This window comes from Urocitellus parryii, chromosome 4, assembly GCF_045843805.1.
Source record: "Urocitellus parryii isolate mUroPar1 chromosome 4, mUroPar1.hap1, whole genome shotgun sequence".
Lineage (NCBI taxonomy): Eukaryota > Metazoa > Chordata > Mammalia > Rodentia > Sciuridae > Urocitellus > Urocitellus parryii.
Window position 1 is genome coordinate 187293458 of NC_135534.1, and position 19338 is coordinate 187312795.

At 47.8% G+C, this 19338-nt stretch overlaps 1 non-coding gene across 1 annotated transcript; it reads right to left on the reverse strand.

Moving 5' to 3' along the window:
- Window positions 1-19021: 19021 nt before the first annotated feature.
- LOC113184455 (U6 spliceosomal RNA) lies at window positions 19022-19128 on the reverse strand. The gene has a single exon (XR_003300994.1). It is a non-coding gene; the product is annotated as a U6 spliceosomal RNA (small nuclear RNA).
- Between the last annotated feature and the right edge of the window lie 210 nt (window positions 19129-19338).

Genomic DNA, 19338 nt, shown 5'->3' on the forward strand with positions numbered 1-19338 from the left:
AAAGGATCTCCAAGGGGCTGGGGCTGTGTTCTCAAGTTCAGAAGGGACTAGAGCCCAAGCAGAGCTAGTTGGAAGAGGAACATTCAGACAGCCCAGCCCAGGAGAAAGCGACAAGGCAGGGCAGGGGCAGGGTCTGTTTGGCCTCACAGGACCTCCTAGCCTGGTGACAGCAGCACCCAGCCTCCCCTGTCTCTGTGCATGGAGCTGCCCCACTCCCTGCCCTTCCCCAAGTGTGTCTGGGCATGTTGAAACTCTGACGTGAGCTCCTGCAAACGCAACCTGCTAAAAGACAGCAACAACATTTCGGGAGAAGGAGGAAACACCGCTAGCGTCACACGGGAGACTCAAGCACTCTTACTTAGGTATTACTGGTCACGGGACCAATGGGTCACTCGTCACCATGGTAACGACAGTCTAAACAGTTCCCGCTTCCCTGAGCTGGTGTTTAATGACGATTGTGTTACACAGAATCGTCACTAATCCCACAGCGGACTATAAACGGAGTTGCCAGTATCCAACCTCATCAACGATGGAGAAAAATAACCTGTGAGTGGACACAGTGCATTTCTCAGGGTAGGCGAGCCGTTCAAGCCAAAAACGCAGGGAAGGAATCTCTCAGCTCAGCTTGAAGTCATCGCTGCATCCAGGCCTCCTTTCCCCCCCCCCCCTCTCCATCTCAGTTTTTAGGGAGGGAGACTTTCAAAAACTCTTAAGAAACAGGATAGGTTTGCAAATAATCCCGTGGACGCATTCTTTCTGGCCCTATTGGTAAATCGGACCCAAAGTTTAATGATGACTATGAAATATCTGCATTTGGAGTAGATCTGATCATTTTCTTTCATGTCATCAGGGGAATGCATAATCCAGGCTTATCTCTTTGAAGTAGATTGTTCCCTTGCTATTGCCTGGTACAAATGGGAAACACAGACTTCTCTCCTATTATCCCTCCCCTCTGCCAGAGCCTTAGGACCCAGGTTTTAGGGCCATTACTGCCACCCACTGGTTGGGAAGCCAAATCACAACCTCCCTGACCTTGGGTTTCCTATCTCTCCAAGGTCCCTGGGCGAGTTGGTAGGGACCCAAGGATGCAGTATTGTTGGAATTCTTTGTTTCAAAGCCTTTTCCCCTCCCATCTCTCATATGGGTCTCAGAAAGAGCAGTCTGAACTAGAAGGAGATCAGCACACGGGGACCAACTTCAGTTTTTTCCTCTACTCTGATTCATCATTGGATCAAAAGCCCAAAACCAATTTACTCCAGTTTCCACATGACAGTCCAGATTTTCACAGAGAATCTAGTAAGTTGCTAAACACCCACTGCATGACCACCCTGTGGTAACAACAATCTAAACAGTTCCAGCTTTCAGGTGTCTAACCTGGACCAATCAGCTCTGGCCAGGGGTGAGGGTTATCTGGAACCAATATGGATGTCCAGTCCAACCCCAATGGTCATTTCAGAGTCTGACAGTGCTGTGGGGTTCGCTCTCTCTTATTTAAAACTGGAATGTGAAATTGATTCTGAAAAACAGAATAGAGTAAAGCTCTCGGGTCTGTGTGTCATCACACACTGAGAGCCCAAAGGCTCTGGCTTTAGTTTGGTGGGCAGGCAGAGGAACAAAGAGGTGACATCTGCCATTGAATCCAACTTCCTATGGCAATCCTGAATGTCCCCGAGCCTTGAGCCTCGTTGTCCTGTCTATAAAACAGGGCCATGTGGAATTAGAGGTGAGAATGTGGTATGAAGCACAGCAGTGGGGTACCCAGGAAACCATGCTCTTCCTTTAATTCTGACTCAGCTTAACTCTGTCCACTTATTTAACTCTATTTGTTTCCTAAACTTTATCACAGAGATGGTGTCATGTAAACAGTTGTAATCAAGCCCCTGCTCTTAGGCCGTCAGCATTTTCTGGTTGAAAAACAAGGAACAATAACCTACAGTCTTTGAGCTTCCAATATTTTTTCACTTATAAAATGAATATCATTTGGATTTGTCAAATGGGATTGTTACAGGGATCATTTTTAAAAGTCGTGCTTATAGACCATTTAGTGTAAGTATCTAGTCCCTGAAAAATTAGTATTAGCGACCACCATCATCATCAGTGAGACAGCGTGTTTTCAGAGCTTCAGTCAAGCACTCAAATCTACTTCCTGCCAAACCCACCTCCTCTGTCCCACTTAAAGTCCACATCATCATGTGGTGGTGGATGGAAACACTCACCGTGAGGATCTTAGTCCTCCCTTTCATCATGGTGAGTGGAGAAGAGTCAGTTCCCACCAGATTCTACCTGGAACTGACCCAGGAGGATCCCGTAGGAGACTGCAAGGAAGACACCTTCTCCAGCTTTATGGCTCCTTGGCTGCTGGAGCAGAGTTTCTCGGAACAACGTGAAAGTTCATGAAACCAGGAAAGACGTAATTCCACAGGTTAATCTGATCCTGTGTCAGGAAGTCCACTCGGGAGGAAAATAATCCCTCAGAGTAGGAGGGTGTTTCAAGGGGAGCTAACTCATCAATAAACCTTCGAAACAGAAGTGGTTCCCCGTCAAGATCATGAGTGTTGATGACACCCGGAGTCATCTAGCTATTAGGCTGCCCTCTGGTCCCCAAGGACTTATTATTGACTAAGGAAAAGACACATGGGAAAATTTACTTAGCATCTCCCTTTAGTTGCTCCTTGTGGAAAGAACTTTGCCTGGGGACAATTCAAACTCCACTTCAAGGAGGTTTACAATCTGAAAAAACAGGGACTTTGGGAGTGGGGATGGGAAGACCTGTGGGCAAGGTCACCACCCCTGACCTTGGAAATGATTTTGAGTCCTGAATCTGCAACACACCAGCTCACACACCCTGGACAAGTAACCCAACTTCTACATAACAGGAGAGAACTGGAAAAAAATCAATGGTTTCAAACTCCTCCACCAAGTTCTGGGGTCCCTCATCACGATCAAGGAAAGACATTAAGGAGTCCTGACAGTAGGGCTCTTCTGGGTCCCCTCACCCCACCACAACCCCGTGAGCTAGACAGTCTCTGCCCTTTGTTTTAGACACCACTGTTTGAGATGAGGTTGTGTTAAGAAAAATTCTTCATTTTTTTTTCTAGGCAAGAAAAATGATTTCCAAATGCTCTCCATCTCTGACAGCCTCAGCATAGGGGGAACAGGATCACTTCAAGGAGAGGCTAGGAAGGAGGCTTAGCCCAAGGTCACAAAGGACACGGCCTGCATGCTTAGGTCTCCAAACCTTGGCTAGGAGGGAGCCACAAAGGGGGAATCATGGAAGCAGGTCACTGGGGCCGCAGAGCACCCTGAAGGATGAATGAGTGAAGAATGCATGGGGTGGGGGGACCCAGACACCAACTGCACCCCCAAACAGGATGTTAAGAAAAATGGATGGGGAGCTGGGGAGGGGAAGGGGCTTCCTTAACAAATCAGCAACTTCCATTCTATGCTTCTTTTACTTATGTTTTCTCCATTCCTGTCTTCAAAAAACAGTAAAAATGGCTTTCACTGGCAGTCAATGTTGTTGACCTGTCACCTCACACCCGAGGAGCACAATGCCACCCCAAGGCAAAGGGCATGTCATGTCCAGCTAGTTAATAAAGGCCCGGACACTGTCCCTAGCCAGATCATGTCAAAGTTGGCCGCCAGTCCTAGACAAGAGGCCCACATTTCCCCGTGACACGGGCACCCTGAGCCCCAACATTATGCATCTGCACCTCCCTCGTCAACTGCAAAGTGGCACATGCAGAATGCTCATGCCAGCAGCAGCCTGCCGTCCTTGCTCCCACCATCAGCCCAACCAGGGCAGGGAATTCCCACAGGCTTCCCAGAGAAGTGTTAAAGACGGAAAAGCCATTCCAAGCCCCTGATTTATGGCGTGCCATGAACTTGACACTTGTCTCATGTTCCTGAGCCCAACACAAGTGAGCAAAACGGATATATAAAACAGGGACTGAGGGCATGGTGTGTGCCTTGAAAACACCAATGAGGGACTCCTCAGCTCTCTTGCAACCTAGTGCTGGGGGCTCAGCGGGGAGCAGGACACCACTCTTCAGAAAGAGGTGCCAGCCATGCCCTGGCATGCACTCTGCTCCCATGCCATCCTCCAGGCTGCCCCCTGCACACCATGCCGGTGCTCCCCCATCCTTCCCCTGCCAGGAGCTCCCTGCCCCCACTCTCCAGATGCTCACACCTACAGATCATTTTTAAATTCATGGAACAGAGAAATGAGTGAATTAGAACCTTCCTGAAATCAATTTTGCTTTACATAATAGCAACATAGAGGATGAGAATTCAAATGCAGGCAGGGAGTTGTAATGCTGAATTTTCAATAGTGACCAAGTCCAACCTGTTCATTGTTCACCTGATGAAATAGACCCAGAGATGGAAGACGGACACTCCAAAGCCTCCCAAGAATAGCCAATGCTTGCAGGATGCACGGCCAGGAGCTGGGAATGACTCAATGCCACACACACACACACACACACACACACACCGTGCTCAAATCTCACAACCACCCATGGGCAGATGCTATTACTAGCCTCATTTCACAGATGGGAAAACTGAGAGGGAAGAAGACAATGCCAAGTTGTCTAGGCTGGAGGGGGGAGAAGAAGGTACACCGGAAGACTCTCTCCAAGGGGAGCCAATCACTCCACCTCTCTGGGCCTCAGTGGCTATATCTGTGAATTGAGGATGATTCCATTTTGCTCCTAGGGTAGCTATATGATTTTAATATCAAACCACTTGATAAGCTGAAAGATACTGTGCAGTTGAAAATATACTTTTCCTCCACACTGAAAAGTGAATTTATTGGGAGTTTTTGTTTACAATATGTGCTTTAAAATATATGTTTGAAAAAAAAAAGAAACAGTGCAGAAAGAATTATCAAGAAAATAAACAAGATCCAACATTCCACTATCCAGAGATGATCAGCCAGTTAATGATGACAGTTTGAGAAATCACTCTGTGTGTGTGTGTGTGTGTGTGTGTGTGTGTGTGCCTGCCTGTAATTATTAATTCACAGTATCACGCTCCTCATGCAGTTTTGTGAGCTATTTTTTTCCTGCAAGCTCTCCAGGGTGAAAAACCAAGAAAGCCTTATTTTAAGAAGGTCCCTTTTCTGCACACCCTATAAAAGAACCGGGGTGGTGTGTTGATCATCCTCTTTCTGGTGAAACTGGTCCTCGGGGCAGTGTCATCACCTATGGTGGGACAGCCTGTGCCCTGCACAGAGGCCAGGAAGACTGGGGGACAGAAAGCCAGCCTGTTCCAGTCCCCTGGCAGGGTGACAACACCCAGGGAAGGGCGCCTTTGTGTGATCTGCACAAAGGCACCGTGTGTACTGGCCTCTGATGGAGGCCGATGCTGGCCGTGGAGGCCCCGGAGCCAGAGAGCTGCTTCCAAGCACGGCCTGGGCCAGAGAGGGCAAGCACAGCCGGCGCCTGCTGGAGGCCACTTCTGTGCCAGATCTGTGCCCAGGCCCTGGAGCACAGGGTCAAATGCCCTGGCACGCACAGAGCAGCTGGCTCCCGGGACACGCGCTGAGTCCCTTCTGCTCGGTCTGGGGACGACTTCCTCTGCTGCCACTCTTCTGCTCCAAGCAAGTTTCAGGAAAGTATCCAAGTAACAGGAAATTAAGCAAAACTTTGTTCCAAATGCTGCTTCTGAGCCACCTGGGAGAATCAGGGGCTCGAAGTCCAGTTTCCCAAAAAGGCTGCCGTTGGGTGGCTGTGTGTGTACCCAAGGCTCACTGGATGGCCCTAAGGCAGGGGCAGAGGGAATGAGCTTCTCATGGCTGCAGAACAAAGCACCCCCAAATTTTGTTGCTGAAAACAACAAGCATTTCTTATTACAAAGCTTCTGTGGGTCCAAAATCCAGGTGACAACTGAGCAGGATGCGTGGCTGTCAAATTGACAGCCGGGGCTGCTGTCCTCTCAAGGATCAAGAATCTGCTTTCAAGTTCATCCTCAAGGTTGCTAGCAAGTTTCAGTCCCCAGCCTCCTGGGCGTCCCCACAGAGTTCCCTCAGCAGGGAGATGAGGGAGACAAGGAGAAAGAGACCAGGTGAAGGGAGGGAGATGGAGGAGGAAGAGGAGGAAGAAGAGAAAGGGAGGGGAGAGCACAGAGAGGCTGATCTTCCTGTAACCCACTCAGGAGTGACAGCACTTTTGCTGTATCCTGAACCTCAGGAGTGAGCCCCCAGCTTCAGAAAACACGGAAGAGGAGAGAATTACAGAAAAGCACCCGTCTCCAGACTCCTGCCTGAAACCCAGATCCAACGGCTAGAGTTCTGACAGCCAGCTTGTCCCATGAGATGGGGACATCACCAGGGCTGGTGTGTTAGACACCAGAAGGAGGAGTCTGGGGGGTGCCTGATGGTTTCATTGTTGCCTTTGCCTCGAAGATTAAAACCTCAGGTGTTCAGGCCACTCTTGAGTTTCCTTCAAATGCGAGTGAATCTCCTTGTAATGGTCCAGGTTTGCAGCACTAACCCCAGGTAAGGGTCCAAGCTCCAGGTCAACCAGCATTTCTGTCTTTTACAGATGGGACACCTACACGCGGGGAGGTGAAGCTACTCACCCCTCATCTCCCAGCTACAGACTGGCAGGGACTAGGCCCTGACCCCTGGTCTCCACGATTACCCAAGCAGGTTCTGAGTGTCCCCGGACCACACTGAACACTCAGGGCTCTGTTAGGGACATTCCTGGCAGCTGGAGAAGTTCTGACTTCCTCAGGCAATGTATTTGTACCAGAACATTCCCTGCTCTGTTTCTCTGCTTACCAAGTAAACAAGAGAAATGGAAGAGGGAAAATATTTTGGATGAATTGATGTTTCACTACTCAAAACCTTTTGTCTTACTCGCACCCGAGCCAGCAGCCACGGAAACCCTCCCTCTTCGCTCCTCAGCCCCCCTGCCTTCTTTTGGAGCCCAGAAGTTAGCAGCAACCACAGATTAAATAGGTTTTGTGGAGCAGCACACAGGCCCACAATCGGGAAAGACCATTTTTTTGTTACTGAGCTGGCTCGCGTGGCCCAAAGAGCCTTCCACCCCACTGGCTGGAACAACTGGCAGCAGACCCTCCCAAGACAGAAGCATCATGGCTGTAAAGTTAATAAACGTTTTATGTTTGTGTCCTTGCACACCCCCATCCTTTGCCCCAGGATGTCCCATACGGAGCCCCTGCCAAAGGACTAGTCACTATCACCGTATTTGAATTATGTGACATTGCTCTCCCGTGGCCTCAGGTGGTCGGTCCCCTGGGTGGTCACCAGGCCCCAGGGAAGCCAATACATCCGTTAAGGAATTGCCTCTTGAGAAATTGAAGTAAGGGACACACAGACCGTCATTAACCAATGATGGTTAGAATACAAGGTCGTGGAGAAGTTGCACTTTTTAGCCTTAGGAATAATAACAATAAGGGAAAGCCAGCCTGCAGAAAAGGTAGATCCTGACTCAGAGAAAAAGTGAAAAGAACCCATGTGGTTTCTGAGAGAGGGGAAGAGCAATTTCTAGTGGCTTCCCGGTCCCCAGGTGAGGCTGAGTGCTGCTTCCCCGTGAGGTCTCAGGCCCACCTAGAGCCTGGGATCCCGGTGGCTTTCTGCCCTCTGCTACAATGACTCACCCTCAACTTATAAACTGTTTCCACCCACGTTATCTTGCCTGAGTTTTCACAAATACTGGAAGACCAGCAGGCCAGGACCCTTACTCTTCTTTTACGGGGGGGGGGACTGAGGCTCAGGGACTGGGGGATATTTCCTAAAATTCTTTACTATCTAGCTAGAAGGAGCAGAACCTGGACTCAGGTTTTTGGACTCACAGCCATATGATCAAAAAAAATCCAAAAACAGAACGAATTTGATAGGAATGCCTGTGACTATTTACCAGGCTCTAAGGTTTTAGGAAAAGACAAGAAGATGTGAATCCTCAATGGTGAGAGAGAACAGGCCAAATCATTAAATCCTATTTTACTTTCATTATTTTATTTTAATTACTAGTTTCTTTCCCTTTAAGCTCTGAACTGCAAATGCAAAAATACCTACAGGGGCTGGGCAGGTAGGAAAAGAGGGAAGCAATTAGGAGCAGTGGAGATGGTGGCAGGTCAGAGTGTCCATGCCCAGCTCAAAAAAGCCCATGACCGCTCAGCCCCAGTCTTGTGGGAATGCAGATCCCGCACCTGCAGGCTCTCTCAAGATTTATGAAAAGCTAGAAACTTGGTTTTTATGTGAAATGCCCCAATCATGAAAATACACATCAGCCACACAATTGCACATGTTGGCCACCTCGTTGTCATCAAGCCACCCCTCTGCTCTGGATTGCGAACAGTGAGGCCACGACCCTGTGTCATTTACATCTCTAATACCAAGCACAGAGGACACACTTGGCAATCGGACTGTCAGGATTGAATAAAAATCATATCATTCTCTCTCTGTTCAAATGGCACCACCTCTGAAAGGTCTTCCATCTCCACCTGTGCTCACCCTCTAATCGCCTTCTCTATCCCCTACCCCAACCCCACCCCATGCAAAACGCCCCCTGATTCTTACCTAGACATGTGGCTACCTAGAACAGAGAAACATTTCCCAGCATCCCTTGCAGCCAGGTGTGGCTGAGAGGATGAACTTAGAAGTAGTATGTACAACTTCTGGGAAATATGTTCCAAGAAAGAGCTGTACCCTTCTCCCCTTCCTTTTCCCTCTTCCTGCTGACTAGGATGTAGATATGATGGCTGTAGCTGGAGCAGCTATGTAGAGTCATGAAGCACAAAGCACAGAGTGAGTATAGTGGGACAGAGGATAAAAGTAGGGGGTCTCTGATGATTTCTGAGCTCTTTTAGCAGCAAAGGATTGATTGGTTTTTGCCTGAGAAGAAACTATATTTCTGCTTTGTTCAATCTACTGTTTTGAAGAAGCTCTAAGAGAGCACATTTTCATACCCTATGTTCTTCTCCCATTTTATATTTATTTAGCCCTTCACATAAAACCATGTGTGTTCCTGGGGTTTACTTTAGATTTAGGTTTCAGTCCATGGTCACACGACCCTTGTTGCCTTTGAGCCTGTGGTGAGGCACAGGTCATGGCAGGGAGCATGTGACAGAGGAGGCTGCTCCCCTCATGGAGGCCAGGAAGAAAGAGAGAGGGGCCAGGAGGGGCCAGGGCTCCAGTGTCCCTCCAAGGAACACTCCCAGGGACCTCTCTTGTTCTACTCGGCCCAACCTCCAGAAAGTCCCACCACCTCCCCACAGTGCCACAGGCCGGAGGCCAAGCCTCGGACACATGGCCTTTGGGGACCCTTAAAATTCAAATCATAAAAACATATCTATTTGGGGTGCTCATACATTATCTTTTTTTTCCTAAAATTTATGGGTTTTATGAGGGTGGGGCTTTGATTTGTTCCTAGTCATTTCCCTGGTGTTTAGAAGACTGTCTGGTATACAGTAGGTGCTCAAAAGTATCTCTCAAATGTCTACGAGAGGTGGACTGGATTAGATTAAAAGTGAAGCTGAGCAGGCGCAGTGGTACACGCCTTTAATCCCAGCAGATCAGGAGGCTGAAGCAGGAGGATCCTGAGTTCAAAGCCAGCCTCAGCAAAAGTGAGGCACTGAGCAATTCAGTAAGACCCTGTCTGTAAATAAAATGCAAAATAGGGCTGGGGGTGTGGCTCAGTGGCCAAGTACCCTGGAGTTCAATCCCTGGTTACCCCCCCACAACAAAAAAAAGTGAAGCTGAATTGAATGATAACCTCGACCCAGCCCAGCATGGCTGCCGGCAGCGGGACAGTGTGCTGGACTCCAGGCGGCCTCCTAGACTCTAAATAATAGAGTTTTTAATGGCTTAAACCTCGCTCCAAAGGGGAGTACATACATTATTTTTGTTTCCTAAAATTATGGGGTTTTCTACCTTGTAGAAAAATAAGCCTGTGCTCAGAAAGCAAAGCCACCAAGCACCAGGCCCTGCCAATCGGAGACCAGAACATCTGACCCCCACTGCAGCGGCAGGCAGCAAGGCCCACGGCTCTGTGTGGCCTTCCCAGAGCAGTAGCGCCCCATTCTCCTAATTAACCAAGGAGGCCGGAGGGAGCCCAGGATCCAGAGAGGTAGGAAGTCCAGTTAAAGACTTCCAACTCACACTGCCCCCAAAGCTAGAGCTGGGGCCCAGCCTGGACCTTTCCTAAATGAACTCTGCGGGTGGGACAGGGGGACCGGGGAATGGGGGGAAGAAAGGCCGAGCGTGCTAGGGTGCCATGTTATACACTTACAGTCAACACCTGGCAGCATACCTCCACATCTGGAGGACGTCACAAGACTGCCATTCCATTTGGCCAGGCCGAGTGCTCCACAGCTGTTAGAGGGTGAAGGCGGATAATTAAAAACAGCAGGTTGCCATGGTGCAAAATTGGTCACTGCCGAACAATTTGTGCATTTGTCTTCAGAGCCAGAAGGGAGTTATGTCTTCGGGGGGGGGGGGGAATGGGAAGGTGATTCCTCAAGACATCTAAAAGGAGAGGAAGTAAAGGATAAAGGGAACTCACTTATCATGCACTGCTCCCATGCCCAGTGCCACATGTGCACGTTTTCTTTTAATCCCCACCACAAGCTCGTAAATAGGAATTCTGATCACCCTTCTCCAGAGGAGGAGATGGAGGACCAGTGTCTTAGTGCGCTTTCTGCTGCTGTAACAGAAGACCTGAGACTGAGTGATTTATAAAGATCAGAGATTTATTTCTTACAGTTCTGGAAGATGGAAGTCCAAGGTCAAGGGGTCTGTATCTAGGGAGGGCTGTTATGCTGCATCATGCCATGACTGAAGGCAGAAGGGCCAGAGAGGATGCCTGAGAGAGCGGGAGGGAGTCAACTCATCCTTCGCACAGGAGCTCATTCTATAGTAGCATAAATCCATTCATAAGTCAGAGCCCTCAAGACCTCCTCTCCTGCCAGGCATGATGGCCCACGCCTGTAATCCAGCAGCTCTGGAGGTGAAGGGAGGAGGGTGGCAAGATCAAAACCAGCTTCAACAACATCCTAAGCAATTTAGTGAGATCCTGTGTCACGAGCCATCCCTGGGCTGTGTGTGTGAGCTTTATGCATTGGAGCAACATGAGGGGACAGGCCTGGCATTGCATGCTGACTGGGCTGTGTGATGCCAGCACCCCTCTCCTCTCCCTCTGATCTCACACAGCACCTGAGATGGGTGTGACTTGTCAAGATGTCAATCAATCTGCTGACCACAAGACATCACAAAGCAAGACTCCACCTTCGAAACATTATCCCCTGCCTTATCTGGTGAAGAACATTCCTTTGCATCTCCTTTGTGAGTTCCCCATAAAAATAAAGAGATTCCAGGTGCACACTCTCTTTGCCAACTGACCCCTAAGGTCGTAGAGCCGTCCTAACCTTGATCTGAGACACTCGTGTCCAGGAATTACGTGATTCTGTGCTGTTTTCTTATCTTAATGTTGCAGCAGCTCTTTTGAACCCAGCTCCTCTCATCAGCATGGGCAGCTGGCAAGAATCCTGTCTCAAAATGAGAAATAAAAAGGCAGGGATGGGGCTCAGTGGTTAAGTGCCAGTGAGTTCAATCCCAGGTACAAAAAAAAAAAAAAGACTAAATCTCCTCTTATTAGACCCCACTCTCAAAACTGCTGCATTGGCAATTAAATTTCCAACACATGAACTTTTGGAGAAATGCATTTAAATCATAGCAAGTAGTGACATACCCAGAGTTCCACGGCCAAGTCGAGCGACCCCACCAACGTTCAACCCAGGTTGGTCTGTTCTGTCCCTTTCTGCCATCAGCTTCACTGTCCTGAGCTCACCACTGCAAATGGCTCCAGATGGTGCTGAGACATTGGGGGGGAAGAATGTCAATGAGCCCATACACATGGCAAAGCTGCCGGTGCCCCCAGATACTTGCCGCCAGAGGACAATCATTCAACACACAAACAAATATAGACCATAGATTACATGTTAATCATCTCATAAAGAAGAAGCCCCGAGCTTTATAAAAATTGGCAAATGGGCCTTTGATCAAAAAGGTGAAGAAAGGACCAGATACAGTGGCACCCACATGTAATCCCAGCAATTTAGGAGGCTGAGGGAGGAGGACTGTAAATTCAAAGTCAGCCTCAGCAACTTAGTGAGGCACTAAGCCACTCAACGAGGCCCTGTCTCAAAATTAAACATTGAAAAGTGGGGGGTGGGAGGTAGGGATGTAGCTCAGTGGTTGAGTGCCCCTGGGTTCAATCCCTGGTACCCCCCCCAAAAAAAAAAGTAAAGAAAGTCTCTAGAAGGTGGTATTCATGTGCAGAAGCAGGACCAAGGAGTGGCTTCAGCATTCAGGTTCAAGGGTCGTCTGGCTGGAAAGAGGGACACGGTTCAAGGCCAAATGCAGCAGCTTACGGTGAAGAGGGGTCACAGCCCCACGGCGACTGCTCTCTCTGGTACAGCCCACTTACCTCCTCATGAGGCCCCAGCCCTCTCCAGTGGCTTGGCCTCCAGGAAGATACAACCACTCAAATCCCTGGACACCCTGTTGCCTAAAAAAAGAAACTTTGTAGATGTAAGAATCTTGAGATGGAATCATCCTGGATATCAGACTGGGCTCAAAAAATCGAATAACACGTGTCCTTGTAAGAAAAAAGCAGAATCTAGGGGTTGCCAGGGGCTAGGGGGCAGGGGTTGGGAGCCGCTGACCTGTGGGCAGTGAAGTTTCCTGTGGGTAAGATGAGCAGGGCGCAGGTTTACTGGCTGTCAGGAAGCGAGTCTCACGTTTTCTGTTCTTATCAGGAAGGGAGGCTAAAGAAAGAGGCAGAGGGAGATCTGAAACACGGAGAGAAGGCCAAGGGAAGACAAGGACGGAGACGGGAGAGGAGCCCCGAGGAGGGCCAGCGGCTACAGAAGCCAGAGGAGGCGAGAAAGACATTTCTCCTGGAACCTGTGGAGGCCAGGCAGGCTTGCCAGCACCTTGATTCTGGGATTCTGGCCTCCAAGACTTGCAAGAAAATAAATCTCTGTTGTTTTATCCATGTAGCTCATGGCAATTGGTCACATCAGCCCTAGGAAATTAAAAGACTCCCTTTTAAAGTTTCCAACCTGCCCCATGGGGCAGGGAGACCACAGGGGGCACATAAACAAGCTTTTCCCACCCGGCTCCTCCAGGGTTCCATTTCCCCTGTAGTGTTGTCTTTGGTCAGCTCCTGGGCCTCTACTGGGTGGACAGTCATGTGACCATGCCCCCTCACACCACGCTGCCAGCACCCACCAAAAGGGGCACAGTGAAACACAGCAGAGGCTCTGTCTCTGATGCTCCCCGAACTGCAGACGACACTGCTTCAGGCAGCAACTATCCATTCTGCAATTGTCAACCTCCACCAGAGCTTCTGATGCTGCCTCTTAAGATGCTGGTACCCAGGCTAGGTGTCCAGGAACCCATGAATGGATAAAGAAAATGTGGTCTCTATGCACAATGGAGTTTTATTCAGCCATCAAGAAAAAGGGAATTAGGTCATTTGCCAGAAAATGGATGGAGCTAGAGACCATCGTGCTAAGTAAAATAAGTCAAACTCGAAGGTTAAGGATCATGTGTTTTCTCCCATTGACAGAAGCTGGAGAGGAAGCTGTAAAAAAAGCGGGGGTTTCTCATGAAAATCACAGGGAAATAAGCAGAGGAGAAGGACCAAGGGGTAGAAGGTAGGGAAGGAGAGGAAGGGCTGAGCAGTGTCATATTGGCCAAACTGCACTGTTATGTTGTGTATCGTGTGCAAGTGTGAATATGCCACAACAAATCCCATCAGTATGTACAACCAGGATGCACCAATAAAGAAATGTGGGGGGAGATATGCTGGTATCATCCACCTGGGAGAACCTCAGAAAACTCTCCCATGGGGACCTACAACACCTGGGGCCAGCCGAGCGAGGGTTATTCTTCTCCATACACAGGGGGGAAGGAATACATCCAGGGTGCCCCCTCCTTTCCTCCAGGTACCTTCACGTCTACATTGAAGGAAGGGAGAAGCTCACTAAACCCACACCTCCTCTACTGGAAAAGGATCTTTGCTCTTCGAAATGTTCATTTCCACAAACAGACTGAAGAGAAACCTATCTCTATGAACCAAAGACAGCAAAAGGCATCTCACTGACCTTCACTTTGTGTCCACAATTTCTGCGCCCATGCAAATAGTGACAACCTTGGAAGAGGCCCCTCTCTTTCCTGGAGCTTCCTACAACAGCTTTGGCTGTGAAATCGTGCTTGAGCATTGCACGTGGCAGTGAATAAAACAGGGAAAGACTCTTCACCCATCTTTGTCTCTTGGGGCCCAAAATATCACTGACATCAAGAAAAAGAGAACAGTCCGGCCCAGAGAAGGGAGGGCGGTCTCTAAATGGGGCACTCTGAAAAGTCAGTGGAAGGCTCTGCCTCTACCCATGACATCAGCCACTCCTCCAAGACCCTGGTGAGACAGCGGAGCCCTGTGCCACCCTGAGCCCAGCAGGAGCACTGCCCCCTCTGACCCTCGCCACAATCCACAGCACTGAAGCTGGATGCCCTTGGACGCAGCATCCCAGAAGGATTTTAAAGCAATGGAAAAAAAAAAAAAAAAAGCTCTGTTTTGACACACAGCACCTTCTGTGTGTCCTAAGTTCACAGGAGCTAAAGCTCAGGAGAGATCTCCAAGATAGGAAGATCCAAGCTGCCCCTGCCCTCAAGGCCGGGAACTTGCTGTGGATCCAGGCCTATGTGGCCGGCTCCTTCTTCCATAAGGATGAGCTCTTTACAAGTCGCTCCTTGGTGAATGGCAAAAGTCCATGTCTGCTGGCTCTGCCTACCAGCTCTGTTTCCAGGGAGAGTCCAGGGGGCCAGGTCTACACAGGGTGACTTCCTACACAAGTCCAGAACAGCTCCATACGGTTTCTGCAGGAAAACAGGAACCTCACCCTGAACTCTGAGAGCCCCTTTTTCTTCTAACTACAGGTCATAAAAAGAAGGCTGGGCCTCTGCTGGTGACATCGGCCACCTATTCATTAATCCCCTATTACGTGCCACCGCTGTCACAGACGTGACCTCATTTGGTCCCTACCAGCCCTGGAGGAACGAAAGGTTCCATTATTCCTGTCTTACCCCTCTCTGCTGTGCCCCATCCTCCTATGGGGGACAAGACTGCAGGCATCCAAAACAGAACATGAAGACTCTTGTGGCCGGTCAACATGAGCTGCTGCACAGACAAGTCCTGGGGCAGGGTGTGTCCGAGGCCAGAGGTTTTCATTCTTTCTCAAAACACAAAGCCCACAAATTAGAGGCCACCCAGTCCTGACCGTGATGTCACCGTCTGCTCCCCCTGGACCATTTTCTTTAAAAACTGAGCTATTTTTCCCGGGGAGAGAACTCTTTGAATCCGACACAAAAGCTGGCTCCAGCACGTTCTATGGGCCCCCCAGTGACTGGGGGGTGGGAAGGAGCCAGGAGGGTGGTTGGTGGGGAGTCCCCCGTGTGGAAGGGTGGCCCGGCTTGGCGCGAGAACTTGGCTGGAACCGCCCTCCACGTGGCCTGGGCGGCTGGTAAGAAGTTCTGGCTCCGATGCAGAAGGTCAGAGGGGACCCGAGTTCCCGTGGCGACAAGGTCAGGTCAGCTACAAGATCGAAGTTCTTCAAGGAACCCCCCAGGGAAGGGACGACTTAACGGAATTTCAGAAAGTGACAGACTTTTCCCAGGGGCAGAGGGACTGCCCGGGGACAGGGCAAGACCAGGCAGCTGTGGCCCGCGAAGTGGGAGGCACCGCCCAGGCGCTGCAGGCCTCCACCAAGGGCAAGGGGAGCATATGCAAAGGGCCTGGAGTCCCCGGTGCAAAAAGGCTTCCCTGGCCCAAGGCAGGGGTCCCCTGACCACAGAGGGGGGACCAGAACCTGGAAAGTCCCTCGGCAGGACTCCAGAGCGCTCAGCAGCAGGCGTCTAAACAACAGGAGAAAGCAGGAGAGTCTCCCACCTGGGGCTCCAGGGCTTTCCCAGAGTGCTGCCGGGCTTTGAGAGACAGGGAGGGCTGGGACCCCAGGAACAGGGAACAGCAGCAGGAGACAGCAGGGACACCCAGAAAAGGGGACAAAAGAAAACAAAAGCCTGACATATGTACACGTGCTTTTGACCCAAGCAGAGGCAATAGCAATGTGCTGAGGGATTGATGGCAGAGTCCATGATAACAAAGCAGGGCGGTGAAGAAGGCTGAATCTCATTATATTGCTATGAAGTTCTTACATTGCGTGTGAGGAAGTACACTATGATTATTTGAAGGCAGACTTCATTGGCGCATTATAATTCTTCATAATAGTGGGATTCAATATGCCCATTCACACCTGCACTTGACATTACTTGATCCATCTCATTCCCCAGGACCTTCCCTATTTTTCCCCACCTCCCTCCCTCTGATCTGCTTTTTCTACTCTACTGATCTCCCCTTCTATTATCATTATTTTAATTAATGTGCTGTATTGTATGTATGTATATATATATATATATATATATATATATATATATATGTACAATGGAATACTACTCAGCCATAAAAAAGAATTACTTTATGACTTTGCCAGAAAATGTCATAAAGTAAAGACTAAAGACCTAGAGACTATCATACTAAGTGAAATAAGCCAATCCCCCAAAAAACCAAGGTCAAGTGTCTTCTCTAATACATGGATGATAACCCACAGCAAGGGGCAGGAGGAGAATAGAAGAAGTTCAGTGGATTAGACAAAGAGGAATGAAGGGAAGGAAAGGAGGATAGGAATAGGAATGCCAGTGAAAAGAATCTGACTTAACTTTCTTATGGACATATGTGAATACACCACAGTGAATCTCAACATCCTGTACATCCACAAGACTGTGATCTAAATTAGAATAAGATATATTTCATGCTTGTATAAAATATCAATATCCTACACCAAAATAGATGCTACTGTCATGTAACTAAAAAGACCATTTTAAAAAAAAGGCAATAGGATTAACGATTCATTTCCCTAAAACAAGCTATAGACAAAAAGCCTAATTTAAATCCTGGCTGACAAGTTAATTCTAAAATTTATGTGAAAGATAAAAGTCCCAGATGGCCAAAACAATTGGAGAAGAGAAAAATAAAGCTGGAAGATCTTAATTTCAAGACTCACTAAAAAGCTACAGAAATCAAAACAATGTCATAATGACACGACGACAAGCAAATAAATCAGTGGAACAAAATCAAAAGTTCAGAAATAGACCCACATACATAATATCGGTTGATTGAGCCAGGGTTCCAGATCAATTGAATGAGTAGAGAAAAGTGATTTCAACAAACATTGTTGGAACAACTGCATCTTCAGTTGTTCAGGAAACTGCATATTCATATTCACTCAGAATAAAAATGAATATATAAAGAACTCTTAAAAACTAACAATGAAAAACAACCTCATTAAGATGCCCAAAAGAACTGAGTATATATTTCACAAAAGTAAATACAAATGGCTACTAAACCCAGAAGCAGCAGCTCAACCTCATTCATCTTCAGAGCCATACCATTTAATAGCAGCATGTCCACCGGGGTTGAACTGGCCTTATGGTGGCCGCTGTGGCTGTTTGTATACCTGTCTGCCTCCCCAGTGAATGGGAGCAGAATTAGTTCTAGTTATCAAGGATTGCATATATGAAAAAAAAAAATCAACCTTCTGTATCACATTAAGAGGAAAAACAAAACAAAAAGATCTTGATAGACACAGAAAATTATTTAATGAAATTGATCATCCTAGTTTTTTCTTTTTTTAATGTTCCAATTATGATTTATTCTTTGATTCTAAAACTCTCTATAAAAACAAAACTCCATAGGGTACAATTTCTGAAAGGCACTTTTCTTCACCTTGGTATAAAGTGAAAGACACCATGGTACCCCGAAGTGTTGGCATTGGCGACCTCACGTCCACCAGTGGTTGGAGGCCAATGCACCTTCTTTCGATATCTCCAATATGGAAAAGTTTTTCTTTTTTTTTTTCTTTTTTATTATTCATTTATTCTAATTTGTAATATATGATGGCAGAATGCAATTTGTTTCCTATTGCACACCTAGAGCACGATTTTTCCAGTCACTGGTTATACACAAAGTATTTTCACACCATTCGTGTCTTCATACATGTACTTAGGGTCATGATGTCCATCTCATTCCACTGTCTTTCCTACCCCCTTCCTCCCTCCATTTCCCCCCTCCCCTTTGCCCTATCTAAAGTTTCTCCATTCCTCCCTTGCTCCCCCCATATCCCCATTATGAGTCAGCATCCTCATATCAAAGAAAACATTCAGTCTTTGGTTTGGGGGCATTGGCTTATTTCACTTAGCACTTAGCATTATATTCTCCAGCTTCCTCCATTTACCTGCAAATGCCATGATTTTAATCTCTTTTAATGCTGAGTAATGTTCTACTGTGTGTATATACCAAAGTTTCCCTATCCATTCATCTACTGAAGGGCACCTAGGTTGGCTCCACAGTTTAGCTGTTGTGAATTGTGCTGCTATAAACATTAATGTGACTGTGTCCCTGTAGTATGCTGTTTTTAAGTCCTTTGGGTATAAACTGGGGGGTGGGATAGCTGGGTCAAATGGTGGTTCCATTCCAAGCTTTCCAAGGAATCTCCATACTGCTTTCCAGACTGGTTGCACCAATTTGCAGTCCCACCAGCAATGTAAGAGTGTGCCTTTTCCCCACATCCTCGCCAACACTATGGTTATTTGTCTTCATAATGGCTGCCATTCTAACTGGAGTGAGATGGTATCTTAGAGTAGTTTTGATTTGCATTTCTCTAATTGCTAGAGATGATGAGCATTTTTTCATATATTTGGTGATTGATTGTATATCCTCTTCTGAGAAGTATCTGCTCAGGTCCTTGGCCCATTATTGATTGGGTTATTTGTTTTTTAGGTGTTAAAGTTTTTGAGTGCTTTATATATCCTAGAAATTAGTGCTCTATCTTATGTACTTGTGGTAAAGATTCATTCTGTAGGATCTTTTTTTTTTTTCTTAATGTGGAATGCTGCACAAATTTGCGTGCCATCCTTGTGCAGGGGCCATGCTGGTCTTCTCTGTATGGTTCCAATTTTAGTATATGTACTGCCGAAGCGAGCACTGTGTCTTCTCTTTATTCGCCTCACTAACTGTTTCTTTTGCAAAGAAGCTTTTTGGTTTGAATCCATCCCATTTATCAATTCTTGGTTTTAATTCTTGTGCTATAGGACTCTTATTAAGGAAGTTGAGGTCTAATTCGACATGATGGAGATTAGGGCCTACTTTTACTTCCATTAGGCCAAGGTCTCTGGTTTAATCCCTAAGTCCTTGA